The sequence below is a fragment of the Sturnus vulgaris genome, chromosome 11 (assembly GCF_052056855.1).
Source record: "Sturnus vulgaris isolate bStuVul1 chromosome 11, bStuVul1.hap1, whole genome shotgun sequence".
In the NCBI taxonomy this organism is placed as follows: Eukaryota; Metazoa; Chordata; class Aves; order Passeriformes; family Sturnidae; genus Sturnus; species Sturnus vulgaris.
Genome location: NC_142253.1, coordinates 6,148,548 through 6,168,135, shown reverse-complemented (window position 1 = coordinate 6,168,135; position 19,588 = coordinate 6,148,548). Strand labels below are relative to the sequence as shown.

Genomic DNA, 19,588 nt, shown 5'->3' with positions numbered 1-19,588 from the left:
GCTGGATAATCTGTTTCCTGAGTGGCAACAGCAGGCCTAAAGAGCATAAACGGAGGAGCAGAGTCGGCAAGGAAACAACAACAAAGTCCAATCATGACTCCTCAGAGATGCTCTTACTCTTTCTGTTGTTCATGTGATTGCAAGAGACCTAAAGGACTCATTCAGGGCTTGTCCTAAAAGGACATTGTGACATTAATCTGGAGGAGTGAGCAACACCAATGGCCAGGAAAGGTTTGATTACCTGACTGAGTCTCAGTCAAGAGAGCACAGAGCCCTGATTTTAAAAATAACTGTGTTCCTTTCTGGCCTTTGAAAAACCAAAACCCTGTGAAATAACTCAAGTTCACCACCAAAAATGAAGAAAAAAGAAGAAGAATATCTACACATGCATGTGCATATTAAAACTGTCTGAATAACCTGCAAGAAATTGCCTTGAAATCTCTGTGATATATGGAAAAAAGCCCAATTAGAACTGTTTCAGTAAGTAATTTTTTTTTTATAAAAAGAGAGATAAGGTCTCTCTATTCTTCCACCTTTTTTTACTTTGCTTTGGGAGATGGTGGGACAAGACATGAACTTTGGTGAAAACTATTAATTTGGTTCAATGTTTTCCTGTACTCTTTCTCCTACCATATTTAATTTTTGTACATATTTACACATTAAATTTCCTATTAGATGATCATGCTCTCAAAAAAATGCTTGTTTGATTGATGCAAAAAGTTCCAAATGCATCATTATGACTGGCTCTAATTACTATTAATAAATACATAATGAACATTGATAAGATTAACAAACCATTCCAAAAATTTGTTACTATATTCACTCCACAGCTGAAACTCCAAATTAGCAGTAATGCCAGCAGGCTATTAATACTCTGGGATTAACAAAACGCAAGCAGATCATTACAAGGATGAGCTTGAATTTTGCAAAATAAAATACCTGGGCAAATATTTAGTGCAAAAGAAAAAAAGGTGTAGGTTAATATTTGTTTGGCAGGGAGAATTATGGAGACAGAGGAGTGGGAGCTGCAGTGTTTACTTGGAGGGAGGGAATGCATTGAGGCATTGGAGCACAATTCCCTTACCCATGGCACGGGACTGAGTTGCTGAGTGTCCCACTGGTCCCTTGATGCTGATGATTTTTAGGAGCATGGTCCACACCCAGCGCCATGCCAGGGCTGGCAGCAGGTAAGGATATGGGAGAAGGGCCCTCCTGACATGAAAGCCAGGCTCTGATGGGTTCAGGGGTCAAAGCTGCTGGGAGCTGATGGAAGCAGGATGTCACAGCACCTGTCTGAGCATCACCTGGACCTTCACTGCCCCAGCAGGGTGGGGAGAAGGGCACTTCCCTCTGCTGATCCCAGCCAGATCTCACAGTGCCTCACACACACCAGCAGCCTCTCCCCTCCTTGAGGGCACAGAGCCTAGTCCTGGCCATAAACCAGCCCCTGTCTCCTTCTCATCCTCCCCAAAACCATCACACTCCTAGCACAACCTGCAGCTCTGTCTGCCCAGATACCTGGCATCACCCACTGCTCTGCAGGAGAGGTCAGGGAGGAATACACACTTCCTGCTTGGCTTCCCATTTGTCTGATGCCCTAAGGCACTCACAATTTAATATGTTTTTCTTTTTAAAGTAAGTGGAATTGAAATAAATCCATACTGTTCGCCAGTTTCCAGCTTACATAATCAAAGTCAACTGTGCATTCACAAATTCCTCCCTTCTCTGCAAGCTAATCTGACAGTAGCAGGGGGGGAAATAATCTCCTGTGGCACTGTCTTGATTTCCCCGGGAAAATAGAATGCCTTCAGTTTATAATGACTTAGTAATGAATTAAACATTTTGAAATCCATAAAGGAACCTCAATAATAAGATCTTTAAAAATTGCAGACACAGTCAAAGCAAATACAAAAAAAAAAAAAAAAGGGAAGAAGAAATTTGTTTGAAATTAAGTGGAGACAAATCACAAAGACATGGATGTGATGAAGCAAGGCCATAGGTGCACCCGGGAGAGGGGGAGAATCCATTCACCAGCCTGAGTTCATCCATTCAGCATCCATTCCCATCAGATACTGAACAAAACAAAGTTTCTGCAGCCATAGTTTTCTCCACTTATCCAAAGGACCTAACTGGAGTTTTAATATACAGAAATATCAGAGTTTTCAAACCATTTTGTTTGAAAGTTGATACAGACACCCTGGTTAAATCCAAGCCGGTGACTCCACCACAGTGGGAAATGCTGAGATCCAGACATGTGCATGGCTTAAAATGGCTGCAGCAGTTCAAGGCTTCTGTAACTTACTGTGCACAACACCATGGAGCACAGGACCAGGGTCTCATTCCTGGCTATACATTATTTTAAATTTAACAAAGCCAATGTAATTAGTCCCATGAGCACCCCTCCAGTAACAGCTTCAGCTCCCAGCACTAGTGAGCTGTATGCTATGCAGTAATTATGCTACCAAGCTGTCAGAGCCTCCTTATCTGCATGCAAATTAGTTCATATGCTATACATCTGCTGTAATGACAGTATTAAACCAAGAATTTTATAATGAAGCCATCCTCTTTATAGCAACATAGCACAATTACTTTATTAACATATTGCACATCTATGTCTGTAACTGCTCCCAGTCAAACAGATGAATTTTCCATTCCTCCATACAGCAAGATCTTCACTTCTCTCCCTATATCTGTAAGTAAACACAAAGAACAGGAACAGGAATTTCTAAACCACCTTTGTACAGCACCACTCCTCCATTGTTTCACTGCACCGAGTGCCATTAAAGCGTGACAAGGTGAATAAGTATTCCCATAATGCTCCAAAAGGTTAGGAGATGGAACAGTAATAATCAAATCAGCAGCTGTTTGCTCCCAGCCTTGACATCAATCACCAGCTTCTGTCAGGCAGGGGCTGCCAGCACCAAATGGAGGGGACCAGAGACCCCTGAGCTCCGTGCGTGGAGCAGGAAGGGATGGCGAGCAGAGAAAAAAAGGTGAAGTGACAAAAACCTTCACAAGGCAGGAGTGGGCAATGCAGACTTGGTGCCTGGGAGGATTTCTGCCTGCAAAAAGTGTGCTGGTGGCAGCCCCACCACGGGCAGGGCTCGGGGGATGTGCAGGTGGGACCACAAAGTGCGGCTGCCACTGCTGGGAAAAGTTGGGTACCTTCCCCATCCCAGAGCTTTTGTTTTCTAGAGGTTTGGAATACATTACAAAGCTTATTTACAGGAACTAATCTCAAATAAATAAAATTAGCAGAGGACTTGATTAAATTTCCTTGTGGGTAGTTGATGAGTTCTTATCTTCATTATTTTGTGAGCAACCGCTAAATTCTTCTACAATTAAAAATTAAAAAAACTCCAACCAACCAACCCAAAAACGCACACAGAAAGCTATGTGATCAGCTCTAAACCTTCAGTAGATCTTTACACCTATTTCTCAGTTAAGGCCTGTTTTTAACCTTCCAGCTCTATTACCCATGGATCTGCACTCCAACCTTCTTGCAAGGACATACCCTTGAAGCCAGCTAGCTGCATCTCCAGGGTGATAAGGAAAGGTCATTTATAATAATGGGGAATATCAATTTTGGGACTTTATGCCACTTAATCTGATACAGGTTATTTATCCTTTTGACCAACTGATTACTTCTTTAAAATCATCCTGGGAATAGAGCAGTTGTACTTCACAGGCAGGAACAAAGACAAATGGAAGTGGAGGGAAAAAACCCAACAAAAAACCTTTTCCCCTTTTCGTGTTATATTTCCCCATGCACCAAAAGGTGTGGATAGGTCTCTGCCCAAGTTTCAGCACTACTTTGTTCTCCATGCAAATCACCCCTTTCATCAATTATCTTAAAGCCATTTATAAACACAACTGCCATTTCAAAGCCACAAGGAGATAGGTGAGAATTACCACGGACAGCAAAAGATGTTCAAATACTAAACAAATCCAAATCTTCTCTTAAAAATCTATATTTACAGCCTTAGTAAAGCTCTGAGTACTGACACCACAGTGTATAAAATAACAAACAAAAGAGCTAGGGAAAGGCACAGAGAAATGCTTCTTTCTCCCCTACAAAAGCTTGTTTTATTTTTGTCAGCATAACCTGTAGTTTGCTGGGTTTCTGTGAGATCAAATATTTGATCAGTTTATGAAAGGAATGATATTATGTGTTTGCCTGGGGGAACAGGGTCACTCGATTTCATGACCCCAGAGTTTATTTCAGTATTTGGCTCCCATGAGAAAAGTACTAAATTACTGTTTTCCTCTGGGAGAAGGGAACACAAAATCAGAATACATCATAGTCTTCCTGCAGCTACTAACAAGATCTTCTGTAGCCTTTGACACCAGCTCATGAAATAATGCAACACAAGCCACCTTATTAGCACTCAGTGGGCACCCAACCAAAGGACTGTGCTTTCAGAGCAGCCACTGGTGAGAGGAGCAGCTCAGCCATGTCTGCTGGAAACCTCTTCTATTGCTGTGCTGCCATTGAAATCTCTGCTGCTGCTGGGAGAGGTGAAGTCCTCAATGTCCAGCCATCATTAGCTGCAGTGGAGCTGGGGTCACGGCCTGGGCTGGCACTGATCTCACCCAGCCTCTCTGCTGGCAGGGCAGACACCTCGGACTGAGCCAGTGCTGCAGACTCCAGACACAGCCACAGTCAAAGCAGGGCACTGCTCACCCAACAGCCACCTCAGGATGAGCTCCAGGAGCATCAATTTATCTGCACTGGCCTTAAAGGCATTCTAGAGCATTAGCCCAGGTGTGGATGTTTGCAGTCAGGTGAGATGAATGCTGCCTCAGAGCATAACCCACCCAGCATCATCACCCCAGTGCCACCAGCCTGGCTGTCTCGTGGCCCTGAATTTTGGTGTCAATCCCTCCTTATCACTGTAAATCCTTCTGCATTTCACCTGACAGACTCAGCTTCTTCACCCTGTACCTGAGATGGTGCATCCACCCTCCTCTCCCTCTTCCATCTCTGCTCCTGTGTCTCTGGACACGCTTTCAAACTTGGATAGGGTTGGGGTTTTTTTATCAGATTCACTGGTACATTCTCCATCACCTCCATATCCATGATGTCACAGGAGAGTTCTCCCTCCACCTTCTGCCACCTCTTCCAATCCCCAGATTTCTTCCAACAACTGAATCAACCACAATGGTTCTGCCTTGGCAGCTGAGTTATCATTACTTCCTTACACTTCTGTTGCATTATTAAAGAAGAAATCCTGCCATCAGCACACTAATCTGCTAGGAAGTAAAACCACATGGAAATCACCTGCAAGGTGTGCTATTTTAGATGGGACTGCTAATGTAGGTCAAGTTTTATTTTAAAAATTCCTACTGATACAATTTGGAAGGAAAATCTGCTCCTCTGGGTTGCATCTATGTTTATTAAGAAGTTTCTTAGGAATTCTGAATTTTGAATCTTCCCACCATTGTCTTTAAATGAAAAAAATCACATAAGCATATGTAATTCTCACTGTGTAGGAAGCCAACTCTATGCTCTCAGCTCATGCATTTTAAGTGATATTCAAGAAAATGAAAATCACAGTTTCACATTGAAAAAAAAAAGAGTAAATTTTGACAGTGAAGAAACACCCAAAGCACTTGAGAATCAGCTCAGGATCACTTCTTGATCCTGTTACAATTCTGTCTGCCCAATTCACTGAGATAAATATCATGCAGGCTTCTCTTATAAGCAAATCTCCCCAAAGCCCATTCTACTCTGGGTAGCCAGTCCTTGAAGAATTTAACAGTTTTCCACGAAGCTCTGGCATTTTCTCTCCCTCATGGTAGCAACAGTGCTGCATCTGGGAACTTGCAGTTGCACACCAGGCCACAGAAATCCTGCAGAAACCCCCTGAAATATTGAAATTCTGAAGTGACCTTGTTTTTGAACATATTATAATTGACTTCATGTGTACATGACCCACATTGAAACTTAGTGTATGGACTTTTTTCTTTCTTCCCTTTTTTTCTTAACATTTGAGATTGCTATTGCTCCTGAGCAGAGTATAATCATTAGAATATTTTAATTTTGTAATTAAAAAATATGGAAGCCAATCCCAAACTGGGAGTAAAATGACTGCACTTCATAAAGAAGAGCTCTGGCAAGGGATAAAGCAATTTATTCACTCCTTCTTCCTTCACCTAGAAATTAAATACTTCACAAAAGATCATCAGCAAGACTCAATTTGTAGACAGTAATAACCTTGGCAGTGTCCTTGCAGAGCAGAACAGCTGTTGAGTTGATGGGCACCACGTCCCAGGAGGGAAAAGCTCCAGCCCTCTCCACTGTCAATGCTGTGGTTTGCTGCTTTCCAGGCACTCCTGCTTTGAGCCTTGCTTGCAACACAGGCCTGAACAGAAATATTGCCACCAACATTTCTAACTGTTAACCCGAAAAATTGCTCAGTTCTGGCATTTGTTTTAAGGGTATTTAAATCCCAGCAAGCAACCCTTGCTCCTTTCAAAAATTAAACAATAAAATGTGAGTTTTTCTGAGATTTTCGGGTGGTTAAATTCAGCTACCACCATTTAGCACTGACCAGAGCCAAGCTGTGCTGCAGCATCTCACTGCAAAGTTCCCTTTAGACCAACTGTGCAATTAAATATGGTGAAATAAAGGAGGAAAACTCATTTCTCCTTGTCTCTGCATTGGGCTAATGCTGCTCACCCGTTTGCTTCTAATTGTAGCATCTTCCTGACAAAGACTTTACATGGGTCTCCCATCCATCAGAAGAGAAAGAAAAAGAGAAAAAAAGAATGCAAGAATTCCTGGGGCACACTGGGGAGCCCAGCAGCCTGCAACCTTTACGTGGAGTCCCTGCAATCCTTTTTCCTGCTGTGCTTTCCCAGACTGGTGTTTACAAGTGTGGGTAGGGACAGTAAAACAGTGTCAACCTCAAAAGATCAAAACCCATGACTTCGAAAAACTGGTCTGGGCCCGTGATTTCCAAATTCCCTTTATCTGCTGAGGTGTGTGCTCGATGCTTTGTGCTGTTAACAAAATAAGCAATGTTGAGAAGAGGAATTTTGAAGGGCTTCTCACATCCTATCTATAACCATCCCCAAAGGGCAATCCTAGCTCGTTTTTCCTTTTAATCTTGCCAGAGAAGAAAGGCAGCTTGCACCTAGCAACATCTCACAGAAAGCCATATGGTTCAGGACTGTTCTTTTCCCCACACCTAAACGAGACTTTACCAGGTACATGATGCACAAAGTTTGTATACAATCCTGATTCCAAATAAGAAAATATTTTAGTAATTACACTGCCAGTTAGATTTCTGGTATCTCACACGGTGCAAGTTCAGGCAGAAGACACTCAGAAAGACACAGACTTAAATCCAGTTTTATAATCCCACTTCTAAGGCCTTCAGGAAGTTGGATTATTTTAGTAGAAACCTGAGAGGTAAAAGCAACAGTTCTGCTATTGTTTATTACCTTGTGTGAAGTGATTAATACAGCAGTTTATTGTCTCAGTTGCACAAAAGAACCATGTGCCAACTCTTCCAGCTGAGGAAAAAGCACCATGTTGCTTTGAAATTAAAAACAACATGGAAGAGTGCCAAGGGTGAAAGGTGGACAAAATCCAAATTTCCCTCAAGCAGAAGGAATGAAAAAGTAGAGCTATGGCAAAAAAATCTCTTTTTACCTTTGCTTCTACTGCTTCTGAATTTACAAGAGAGTTGTGGTAAGCTCATTGAGAGCCCAACTGAAAATCATTAGAATAACAAAATCTTAAGGGGTGGGATAGACCTTAAAGATCACCTAGTCCCAAGGGACTAGCTCTCACTAGACACTTCCCACTAGACCAGGCTGCTGAAAGTATTATCAATCCAGCTGTGAACACTGCCAGGGTTGGGGAATCCACACAGGAATCACCCTGGGTGACCTGTTCCCAGCACCTCACCACCCTCACAGTAAAAATCAACCCAGGTGAGCATCATGGCAACTGGGAAAATCAGAGAATCCATGGAGAAAATTCCCTTGCTGTCCACATCAGTTTGCATCATATCTTGTTGGCAATCTTGCATATTGATTTCGTTTTTAGTGTCTACACAACCAGCAGAGCTCTGTGCCCTTCTCAGGTACCCCACACTATACTAAGAATAAAATACAGTGTGTAAATCTGCTGGCCAACATGCACAAGCTGTGTTTTTTAGCTTTAAGTTTAAGCCATGCTAGAACCAACATCAGTGGGACTCCTCAGCTGTTACAGACACACTTTTATTCATCACAGCCCATCTGGAGATACAGAGGCCATTCCCAGCAGCAGTCTACTGCAGCCCTCTGCAGCTTTTCCTTCTTCTGCACTGGTGCCCAGAAAAATTAGAAAGACACTCTGATTTAATAAAAATACATGCACTGTAACAGAACATGTGATATAGGAATTCAGTAGGAAATAATCAAACACTAAAAAAAGGGAAAAAAAAAAAGAGCTTTTAAGTGTGACAGCTCTCAAATCCGATTGCATACCTCTCTCTCAAGTCTAGAGGTGGGCCTCTCATAGAGTAGGTAAAAATTTCCATGCTTCAGTACCATAAAGTTCCTGTTTCTTGAGCTCTCTAGGAAGCCCTTTTAAACACCCAGCATCTTGGCATGTAGAAGAGCTGTGCTCAGTGCAGCATAAATCCATGCCCATCCTGTCCTCAGCTCTGACACATTGAATTTTGTAGGAAAAAAGGAGGCTTTCCCAGCTACCCGAGTGATATTAGAAATACATCATGTGGAAGATTAATTTCTGGATAGCAAAAAAGAAGAGCTTTCTTTTGCTGGACATGGAATTTTTTTTTTCTTTTTAAGCAGAAGATGTCACAAGCTCAAAGTTTAGCTGAGATGGTGAATTCAGGTATATATGATAAGTGTATCTCAGTTATCGTGACCACATACTTTCTATACAATTCACATATTCTACGTTTCAAAATCACATTTAACACAGAAAGGCCAATCTTCTCTGAAATCTGGGCTTGATTTATATAATGCACCTTTAAAGTCCCTCTTTTATGTGTTAATTCCTCTTAATAAAGAAAGATGTTGAAGGCACAGATTTAAGCTCAGTACATTCTGCTATGTTCTCCCTAAAAGACTACAGCAAAACTCTCATAAAATAGCTATTTAGGGGCTACATGGAGCTTCTTTCTGATCAGGAGTCACTGTGGAGAGATAACCTATGGATCATGCATAATTCACTGCTCATTTGCCCCTGTAAAGGCTGGGAGGAAAATAAAAGGGGCTGGTGACAATCCTGCAGCAAAGGCAGGGCTTTGGATTCTCCTCAAAGGATTCCCAAAGGTGCTCACCTCCCACTGCACCCAGCTGCTCCTGGAATTCACTGGCACTCGGGCATTGCAGCAGAAACCTTGGCACCTTGTCCTCTGCTCTTACTTCTTCCACATATGTTGTCTTCAAAAGGCATTTTAAGACCAAAGGATGAGCCAAAAACCTGGGGGAAGCTTTTGATCATTCGCAGCATGGAAGGTCTTATGTGGCATTCCCAGTTTCTGCAATAGCAGGAAATACAGCAGTGCTGTTGCCATTGTATGCCTTTATATCTAAAGAAACATATGCTCAGAATTCAAATGAGAGAATTCACACTTTACATAGACTAGGTTTTCTTTAATGTTTCACTTCCTCCTCTCCTCTCTTCTTCAGGTTTAAAGGAATCCCTCCTTGAAGCAATTCTATTCTATTATCTATTATAACTTGGTATATTAAAGTGGCTAAAATTCTGGAAAAGTTATAAAAGAAACTGGTGCTGAAGTTGATCAAGACTACAACCTACACTCACTAGGCAATAATTTATGAGCTACAAAAGCTACTCAATCCTCCATTTTTCTCAATTATTCCCAACACACAGTCCACACAACAAGATTAACATAAAATCCAGGCAACATCAGAAAGCTATAACTGTTTACAATAAATCAGCCACTTCTCCTTCATTAGGCTTTGCACAGTTCATAGCATTTCCTTTCTGGAAAAATCATGACTAATTACTGTCTACCTTCAGAAACAAAACTATCAGTAACATTTCCATGGGGATCATCTGAAATGGATTTCTAATAACATGCAGGTTAAAAGGTTTTCTTGTTCTCCCCTTTCTGCATCCAGCATTCAAACTTTATGGTCCCAATGACACTATGAAAGGCACATGTGCTTAATAACAAAACTTGTAAAGAAGCATGTCTTAAAACATATAACTGCAGGTTTAAATATAGAACAGACGTGAACTTGGGCACTCATGTAATACAGAGGAACAGGTTCTATTTATTCCTCCAGCAGGCAGCCTCAGAACAGGAATAACTGAGGCAGCAGATAAAGGCTCTTATCCTGGGCTGGTTGTATGCAGCACTTCATCAGGTCGCTTAAAGGCACTTTGCTAAAGTAGAGATGCATTGCTATCCCTGTTTTACAGAAAAGGAAAAGCTTCCCAAGGTTACAGAAGAAGGTCACAAACACATATCTGTATCTGCAACCACCACCTACATCCCTGAACTACTGTGCTTTGTCCATTAAGCTACACTCCAAGCACTTCACAGACTGAGTATTTATGTAAACATTTAACTTGGTTTCTTAACAAACCTAAGAGAACTCAGTCTTTTATCTAAGTTGAATTGAATTAGGCCAACCTCTAATGTGCCCAAGTACATAACACTGATGGCCCTGATTTCTCTCTCTAGAAATGCAGGGACTCGTAGCATTATTTCTGCATAAATTTGGAGGAAACACAGATGGCCCTGATGCATCTCACTTAAACAGGAAGACCAAGAAATATTTCAAGTCCTGACAATCCAAATTTAGGTAATGCTTTCTAAATCTCAAGGTGGAAGACAGGAGAGAGATTCCTGATTTAATACACTTACATCAGCTCAGAGCCTTCTCTTGGAGGAACAGAATGAAAGACCATGGCACAAGTTAGGGTGATGCATACAGCAAGCCAGTCCCCACAGAAAAAACATCCTGTATTTCCCTGTGAGGCAAGTGACACCCAGAAGATACCATCCTATCTGGACCATATCTCCCCCCATACCTCCATCACAACAAAACCTGGTTTTCAGTTAACACTGCCCTCCACCAAACCATCTGCAGATGGGAGCCCCTGCTGACCTCCAGAGGCAAAGAAAAGCCTCAAAGCATGTCTGATTGGAAGAGTCCAGATTAAATGTTCTTTCTAGTCACTGTTTTATTTGGTTACCCTTACTGTCCCCTCTGCTTCTCTAGCAGGGCACCAAGCCCAGTCTGAGCATTGGAAGGCTTCAGAGTTTTGCAGCTGCCTCTTCGTTTGGCTTTCTCTCCTGTGCCTCAGTGTGGTGTCTTGTTTTAAATGGGAAAGCCCAAAGACTTCATTTTTATAGAGTGCTTGAACAGTCTATTTGATGTCAACCTCATTTTTGAGAGGTGTCCAACACCTTGGCTCCCACTGAACTCAAATACATCGCTGGGGCTGGCACAGCCAGGGAGCCAGGCAGGGCACACTGCTTGTCCCATGAAGTCCACCTGCATGGCACACAAAAACTAGCAATACAGTTCTTTCAGATGTGGCAATTCAGACCAATACAATGAGTGTGTGGCTGGAAGTGACAGATGTGGTGAAAATGCTGAAACGTTCACTCCAGACTGTTGTCCAAGGGTGAGTGCAACCCTTATTTACAACCCTCTGCTTCACAGCTCAGCCACTGAGGTTGGGCTCAAAACTTCACACAACTTCACTTGGAGGTCTGCATTTTCTAGGGGGTTTTATTCCAAAATACAGCAGAGAAACAAATGAATAAGCAACAGCTTTCAGGGAGGAAGCAACTGAGAACCACTTGCTCCTGCCAGCCCGCCCTGCCTGGTTCAGCAGTGACAGCATGGAAACATAAAACATAACTGCATTCCCCACAAACTCACATCTCCCACGGCAAAAACTCACACTGACAGCACCAGGGCATTCAGAGGAAGTGGCTGCAACGTTAGCATTCACCAGGAATCATTCCACAAATAATGGAGCTACTGTTCCCACTTCCAGGCGGGAGAAGCACATGGCACAGGAGCACCTATGCCCAAAGGGTGAACTGACAAAGGCACGTCCAGCACACTCGGATTATTAACACTGCTCTGCTGGGAAGCAGTGGGGAAATAGGACACTCTGGACTCTCCAGAGATCACATTCTATTTTCATGGCTAATTTTATGACTACAGTAAGGTATTTAAGCTACCACACCCAGCAGTAACTAAGATTTACGTGGTTTATGAGGTCAGAGAGGATTTGTCTCATGAATTTTTACATCTTGCAAGCAATCTCACTATTCTGAAAACACCTGCATAACTGTCATGCCAGTCAACCAAACAACAATATTTTTTCTCCCATACAAAACAATTTCTGACATACTCCATTTTATCCAAGAGCCAGAACAATTTTTCAAAAGCAAAATCACTACATCTTGACAAAACAGGAGAATGAGAGGAAACACCTTGTGCAGTCATCCTCAGCAGACAGGGACTGGGAGAAATGCAACAACCCCTTCCCATCACACACAAGGAATTTCCAGTTGAAACCCATTCTTTGGAGAAGGCTGAGCGAGAGCACACGGTCAGAATTCACTTGCAGTAGAAAAACAGTTTGCAATCTCGATTACAAAGTTGCTGTTATGATACCATAATACACTTTTTAAGCAGCTCATTACCAATTTATTAAACATTAGGGCTTCTTTGAGACTGCTGGAAATTATTGTTTAAACTGCTATTTAAAAGTGTTCAGACTCACAGCATGGATAATTCATTCCTATGCCAATACAGATACACATATGGGGGGTGTAGAGCTGTAATACAGATCTGTTTGAAAAAGTGGTTTTGCATGCAAAGCAAGTGTGCTTTCTCACATCTGGACCATGAACTAGATGAAATAACTTCCAGATAACAAACCATAACTTACTGGAGCACTAAGTGGTACCTCCAAATAAACATTAATATTATTTTGACATTTGGATACCTTATACAACAATAAAGCCATTAATACAGACAAGTAGACGTGTCTCCATGTTCCAGGAGATGCCAGGCCATCACCTTTTGAAAGGGTTGTGTGGCTTTAGAGAGAGGTAACAACCTCATTAAAGCCTTTAGTCTGTCTGGAGATTTTCTCATTTGTTTGGGCTGAGATTTTTGGGTTTTTTCTTTTTTTTGTGTAAAGGATTAACAGAGGAGGAGCAGTGCTTCCTTGTCCAAGTTCTTATTTTTAATAAGAAAAATAAATATTAATTAGAATACAAACCAAGAGCAGTCCTGCTGAAGTGGAAAGCTTTTTTTTTCAGAGACTGGGTAACCATGGAGTAGAAGGTTGCAATTAATTGACTTATACACCAGGAACTTTTGGTAAAGATTGGTCAGTTTGAACTTTGGGCTCAGTAATGAGCTCTCCAGTTGCCTCTTTGACAGAATGAAGCACAGCAGTGCTGCATGACTCCAGTTAGCTTCACTTTATAATTACAAGTCTGTTCTTTACTATTTTTCCCCAGCTTAAATACCACTTTTTCAAAGCGATGCTGAGGGAAAAAAGAAATGGAACCAATTTTAATGAACTCATGCAAATATAAGCCTGGTGAAATGAAATCACAGACCTAAGCAGAATACTGCATTGAACACATTTGTATGTTTTATGCTAAGCTCATCTAAATTTGAGTAATTGGACCTAATTTGGCAATCTGCACAATCCGTTTGCAAACTTCCACCACTGAATTTTAAGCATGAGCCTGGAAAATCATTAACATTTTTATTTATCATGGTGGCCCCAATCCAGCACAGTACTAAAATCTATGTTTTAATGTTTTGAATGAGGTCTTAGCACATGCACAGCATCCAAGAGTTATCAGGAGCTCTAATTTCAGAGAAAAGTCACTGATATGTTCAGATCACATAATTTTAATCTCAAATCTCTAAATCTTGGGACCGGGAGCCTTCTTCCAAAAAATCCACTCTCTTTATTCCTCCTCCATGCCACACTATCTGAAAAATATTCCCCAGATCAAAAAAGTTGTTCGATTGCTTTTCATTTCCACCCTTCCTTCTTCTCCAAGAAATTCCCTTACCTGCTCTGTTCCCCCCTCATGCAGATGTTCACCCAGTCCTTCTCCTTTTAGCATGCACTGAGCAGTGCATGAACTGGATGTGCTTTCCATGCTCCCAGGAGCAGGGTGCTAGCTCCAATCCAGTTTATTAAAGACCAGTTCTCCCATACTCTCCCCCACATGTGTTTTGGCTGCAATGAGGGTTTTTTTTAAATTTGCGTCTCATCTTCGTTTAACAAAAAAATCCCTTATAAAAATGTACTTGTTCCTTAAAATATTTAGTGGGAAAAAAAATTGTTTCCCATTCAACTGTATTCATTGCCTATTTTTTTTTCTGAAGTCAAGAGAAACTAAACCACAACTTTCCAGGAGAAATCTTCCAGTCTGAATTTGGATCAAAGTCTGTATCCATTGCAATGGGAATATTCACAGCATCCCAGCAAATTACTCAAATCAGGGGTGTAAGCAGCCTGCACTGGCACCATGAACCCTCTCCACATAACCAGAACACCCCCCTTGACTATGGCTGTGTGTCAGTAAAGCCATTTAAAATCACAGGTATGGCCAAGATCTATTAAGGCAGAACTGGGGTAGATCACATGCAAGTTTACTTTCTCTCCATGTGTCCTCAGGAAATGTGTTAATTGCTCACAGCTCTAACACAGATTTTCAATACATCTGCAAGATGCAACAACGCACACTGAGGGGAAGATCTGATTCTTTTCTGAGTGTAATTGAGGGATATTCAGTATATTTCAGCATCATGGCTTTACCCCTTCCCAAGCCTCCTTCTGCACCATTTTTCTCCCACTGGCTGGGCTGGATCCTGGGTACCCACCCATCACTGGTGTGGCAGGATGAGCTCACTCCCACACTTGGCCAGGAAGCTCAGCTGTCCTCAGGACTCCACACAGGGAATTCTGTACCGGGACAGGCTGGTGGAGGATGGGTGTTAACTTCGTGTCATGATGAGCAAAATTGGCAGCCCAGCATTTTGAATCCCAACACATCCTCCTTTCTCCATCTCTATCTCAAATCAGTTCCTTAGACTGGATCACAAATTGCTGCCACAAATTAGATTCCATATTTTTGTAGGCCAGCTTAAGCACTGTGACTTGAAGCAATGTGATTGAGGCAAGAATTCAGAGGAGCTATTCCTGGGGATTTCCCCAGATCAGAACTTCTTTGCACAGGATTCATTTTGCTCTCAGGACTTTCACAGTGTAGTCATTACAAAGACCTGCCTGCTCTTTTACCATTGGCGTGATATTGCAGTAGTCAAATTCTCTCCAATTAATCTGAGTAGTAAAAATCAGACCTTTTATTTTGCAACAGGAGAAAAATTTAAAACTTATTCAGCTCTGACACATTTAATGCAAATTGCTGCTTGGGTGGAGAGAAGGCTCTGGTGGAGAAAAGCTCATGCCAGCTCCATCTGTAAGAACACAGGTCGTGCACAACAGCATCCTACAGACCTAAGTCTCTTTAAAAGGCATAAACTCATCAACCAAAGCATGCTTTATGTTGAGGACATGCTGCTCTTTTGACCAGGAACTAGCAGGCCCTCACTAGATAGGTGAAGAAGAAATTACCAGCTGCTCAGACAACACTAAATCCAAGAGTATATCTTCTTTTAGAAGCTTTTCCCTGTGACTGCATGACAAGCAAAGTTCCTACACCTTGACAACTCATTCACCTCAGCGTGTCAGCTTGTAGAGAAAGAGCTGTGGTGGTATTAAATTGGTTTGGAATGGAAGATGTCACCAGAACTGAAGTTTCAAAATGCACCTGAGCAACAGTGCTCTTTTCACTGCTGAAAAGAGAACTGAGAACTAACGGGGTTTAAAGGAAACAGGAATTACTAAAAGATAATTGGGCAAAACCATTTCTTAAGCTACGACAAACACTGTCACATCTGAGGGAACTGAATTTCACCAGTTGGCATAAGCTTAAACCAAGTATGCTGCACTCCCTTCAGCTTAGGCTTGTGCTTATCAAGCTCTGAAGTCTGATCCTTAAACCTGATCCAAAATGCTTAGAGACTCTTCCCTGACAACAAGGGCTCAGTCAGGTGTCTTTATTAATCACAGCTAACGAATATTTTAATTCTGGGACCTTTGGGAGGAAGGGGTGGAGTGGGGCTCTGTGCCTTGCTCCATACGAGGAGATGACAACTGAGATCTGCAGTGCCTGATTAATATTTTATGCTGAGATCCACTGGGTATGCAGTGTAATTCTGGTGGTTTGTTTTGCTCTATGTTTGCTGCATCTCCAATGTTATTTGCAACAGCTTAGTGGAACAACAACAAAAAGAGGTTTCATTCCCGCAGGACAGCATTGGCTGACCTCTCTCACTGCTCCATGTAATTCAGAGGGAGCAGCCACTAAACAGGAACTGAAAGTGCTCTGCAACTTTTTAAGGGGAATAAATGGCACCAGAGATTTACATATAGATAGCATTTCAGAGAACAATTATGTTGATTTCTTCTGCTTAGCATTTATCTACCAGGTTATGCTGGTAGCCAGAGGATGAGCCTGCAACAGGGCAGTGCTGAAAACACATCTCTGTGTCATCACCAACAGGTCACTGCACTGGCTTTAAAATAACATTAAAACACAGTGTGGTCAATGAAAAGAGACAATGAAAGCAAAATGCATAACCTTCGGAACAATTCTACATCTGAGGACCTCACTAACACTTTGCAGAAGTCTCTGATGTGAATTTTCAGTGAAAAGAGGACTGCTGTAAGATAAAATCTCCCATTCTGAGGACGGGCACAGTGGGGTTGGACCCATGCTCAGGAAATCACTGCATCCCAGAGGCCCCAAAGCAGTCCAGATACCACCAACACTGGCAGACTGCAGCCCTACTGCCTTCAGGGGATGCAATAGTAAAGACAGCTGTTCTGAATCAACATCATCTTAACACATCTCAGAAAGCTTTCTGGTTTCATTGCAATATATGGATGGGGTGATTTTTTCTTTTATTTCCCTGCTATTCAAAGATCTTTAATAGAATATAACTCAAACCCTCCCATTCTCTTAGGAATAGGAGTGATGTTTGCAATGAACTCTGTCATCAGAAGGTATGTGTCAGGGAAAGACTGGGATATTTCTAGATCTCCAGTCTCTTTATGCAGCTTAATGCTAATGAAAGGAAACCATTTTTTGCACACAGTGAAAGGGAACAGATGGTGTCACAGTTCTGCTGTGGAATTTAAGCAGAGTGACAACCTATACAGCAGATCATCATCATGGGTGAAACTCTTTTAGGTAGTCGCATGGAGGGTTTGTTTGTTTTTTTTATCTACTTAATACTATCCAAATTCTTGAAAAGCTTTTTCTTTCCGTTTTTTTCTTTTTAAATTTAAACCTAAGAAAATGGAACGATTAACCTCACCACCTACAAAATGCCAGAAGACACATGGAGACCAGTATTTCAAATACACTGTGAAGGGATAGCTGAAACACAGCACCTCATATTGCAACCTGGCTTTCCAATCATGTCTCCATCCAGACACCAGTCACTGGCAAGGAAAAAACAAGGGCTTAAAAATGACACTGTCAATCTGAAAATCACTGTTCTGTCTGAAAAAAAAAGGTCCTAGCTTTAATTATGCCTGCAAGGCAGATGACAGCAGAAAAGAGTTGTTGGTTTTTTTTTTTTCATTTTTAATAATTTTGTATTTTACACTTTTGGTTTGCAATATTCTATGTGCAGTTCACCTCATTGCTTCATTTCTATGTTTACCTGCTTTCATTTGGGAGTAAAACAAAGGCAAACAAAAGGCAGATAAAAATCACAGTTAGAAATTTACCAAGAAATTGGAAAATGAAAAATGCCTTTCTACCCAATGATTTGTTACTACTGTTGTTTCTAAATTGATAGTTGAATTTTTTGACCTTGCTGATAACTGAGTCAGACTTGTTTTCATGTGCTGATCCTAGCAGAAGCATCTGAATCCCCACAAAGCATCCCCCTCTCATTCATGAGACAGTCCATAGACAACCTGAAGTTTCACAATTTTTACTGTTTTCATTCCCTCAGATTCCTTTCAGCTTATTTTAACTGCCTGCATGAGTATTTTAGAGTGCATACCACTAAAAGCAACAGATGACATGCTCATCCACTCCATAATTCACACTGACAATAGCCAATCTCTGCTCAGCCCATATCCCACAAGAAAAGGGATTAATCAGGCAGCGACATCCTGAACAACAAAGCTCAGCCTGCTGGGTTGGGGTTTAGATCCCCCCAGGAATGGCCTGGACCCACTCCACTCTCTCTGAAACCCTGGAAAATGTTTGCATGATGACACCCCCATATTCCCACAGAGATGAATGATGTGCATGCAAAGCTATCCCGTTGCAAGCCTAATTTTAGTTTTTTACAATGAGACAGAGAAAATCAGGTTTTAGATAGAGCCCATATTGGCACATTGCAATTTTTAACATGCTCAGTTCTGGCTGTGAGGGCCAACAGCCATCAGGCTGGGAAGCCAAATTTATGAATTCAGGTATGAGTTGGCATGGACTGACAGTCAGGGAAAGCAGAGCAATACAAGCACCCTGAAATAAGTGGGTGAGAGTGCTCCAGGTACTGTGCTCCCCACGGCTGTAAATCAGCAGAGCCTGAAACTAAGGTCTGATATAAAAGAGATGCTCCACCCTCCAGTGCAGGCAACCAACAGCTTAAAATCATCCCCATTTAGCCAAGATCTCGACCTATATGTATTTATGGGGATAAAACAGCAGTTTCTCCAGCAAAAGGGAATACCAGGGCTCTCTCAGAGCACCTCCCACAACACAGGAGCCATTAATGCCACCACAGCAAACCAGCTGTGACCCCAAAAGTGGCAGTACTTACAAGAAACACTGCACATAGATTTACATTTGGGGCAGAAGCACTTGAAGTGGGGAAAAGTGGGGAAATATTCGCAGTGAGCGAATTCTAAACTCATTCACAGAAGTTCCTAAGGTGTAACCTGCTGATTAGGATGGAGGGACACCACCTTTCTTCGAGGAGAAATGGAACACTCGGGTTTTTAAGGCATTTTCAGGGCATTTCTCGGATGTGTCAGGTAAAACCACTCCTGTGCTCCAAAGCACCCAGGCTCTTGCTGCAGAAACGCAACAGCTCTTACACAGCAAGCGTGAAGTGAAGAAGCAGAGAGAGGCTGCCAGTAAATAGGGTTAATCCCTGCAGGTAATACCCCTTCCCGTTAAACTGTGCAGCATTTTCCAGTCTGCAGATTCTCAGTCCCATTTAACATCTCTGTCTCGCTGCAGGCAGACACATCGGAGCTCTCCCTACCCCCCATCCCCGCGCCCCTTCCCCAAATTTCTGCAAAGCTGTTTGTGCAGGCAGCAGCCAGTTAAACCAAAGGCTGCTGGTACTACCCCGGGAAGCTGGAGGGGGGCGGCTGAGCCGCACAAAAGATCTCCACACAAAAGGCCATCCTTTTCATCCCTTTTTCTTCTTCATTTTCTCCAGCTGAGCCATAGCTTTATTTAATCAAGACTTAAAAATAGATGCAAAT

General features: G+C 42.1%; 1 protein-coding gene across 27 annotated transcripts in view; it reads right to left on the bottom strand.

Moving 5' to 3' along the window:
• The window catches only part of MAGI1 (membrane associated guanylate kinase, WW and PDZ domain containing 1), a 329,749-nt gene that overhangs the window by 104,621 nt on the left and 205,540 nt on the right, over window positions 1-19,588 (bottom strand). The gene's annotated exons all lie outside the window — the stretch shown is intronic.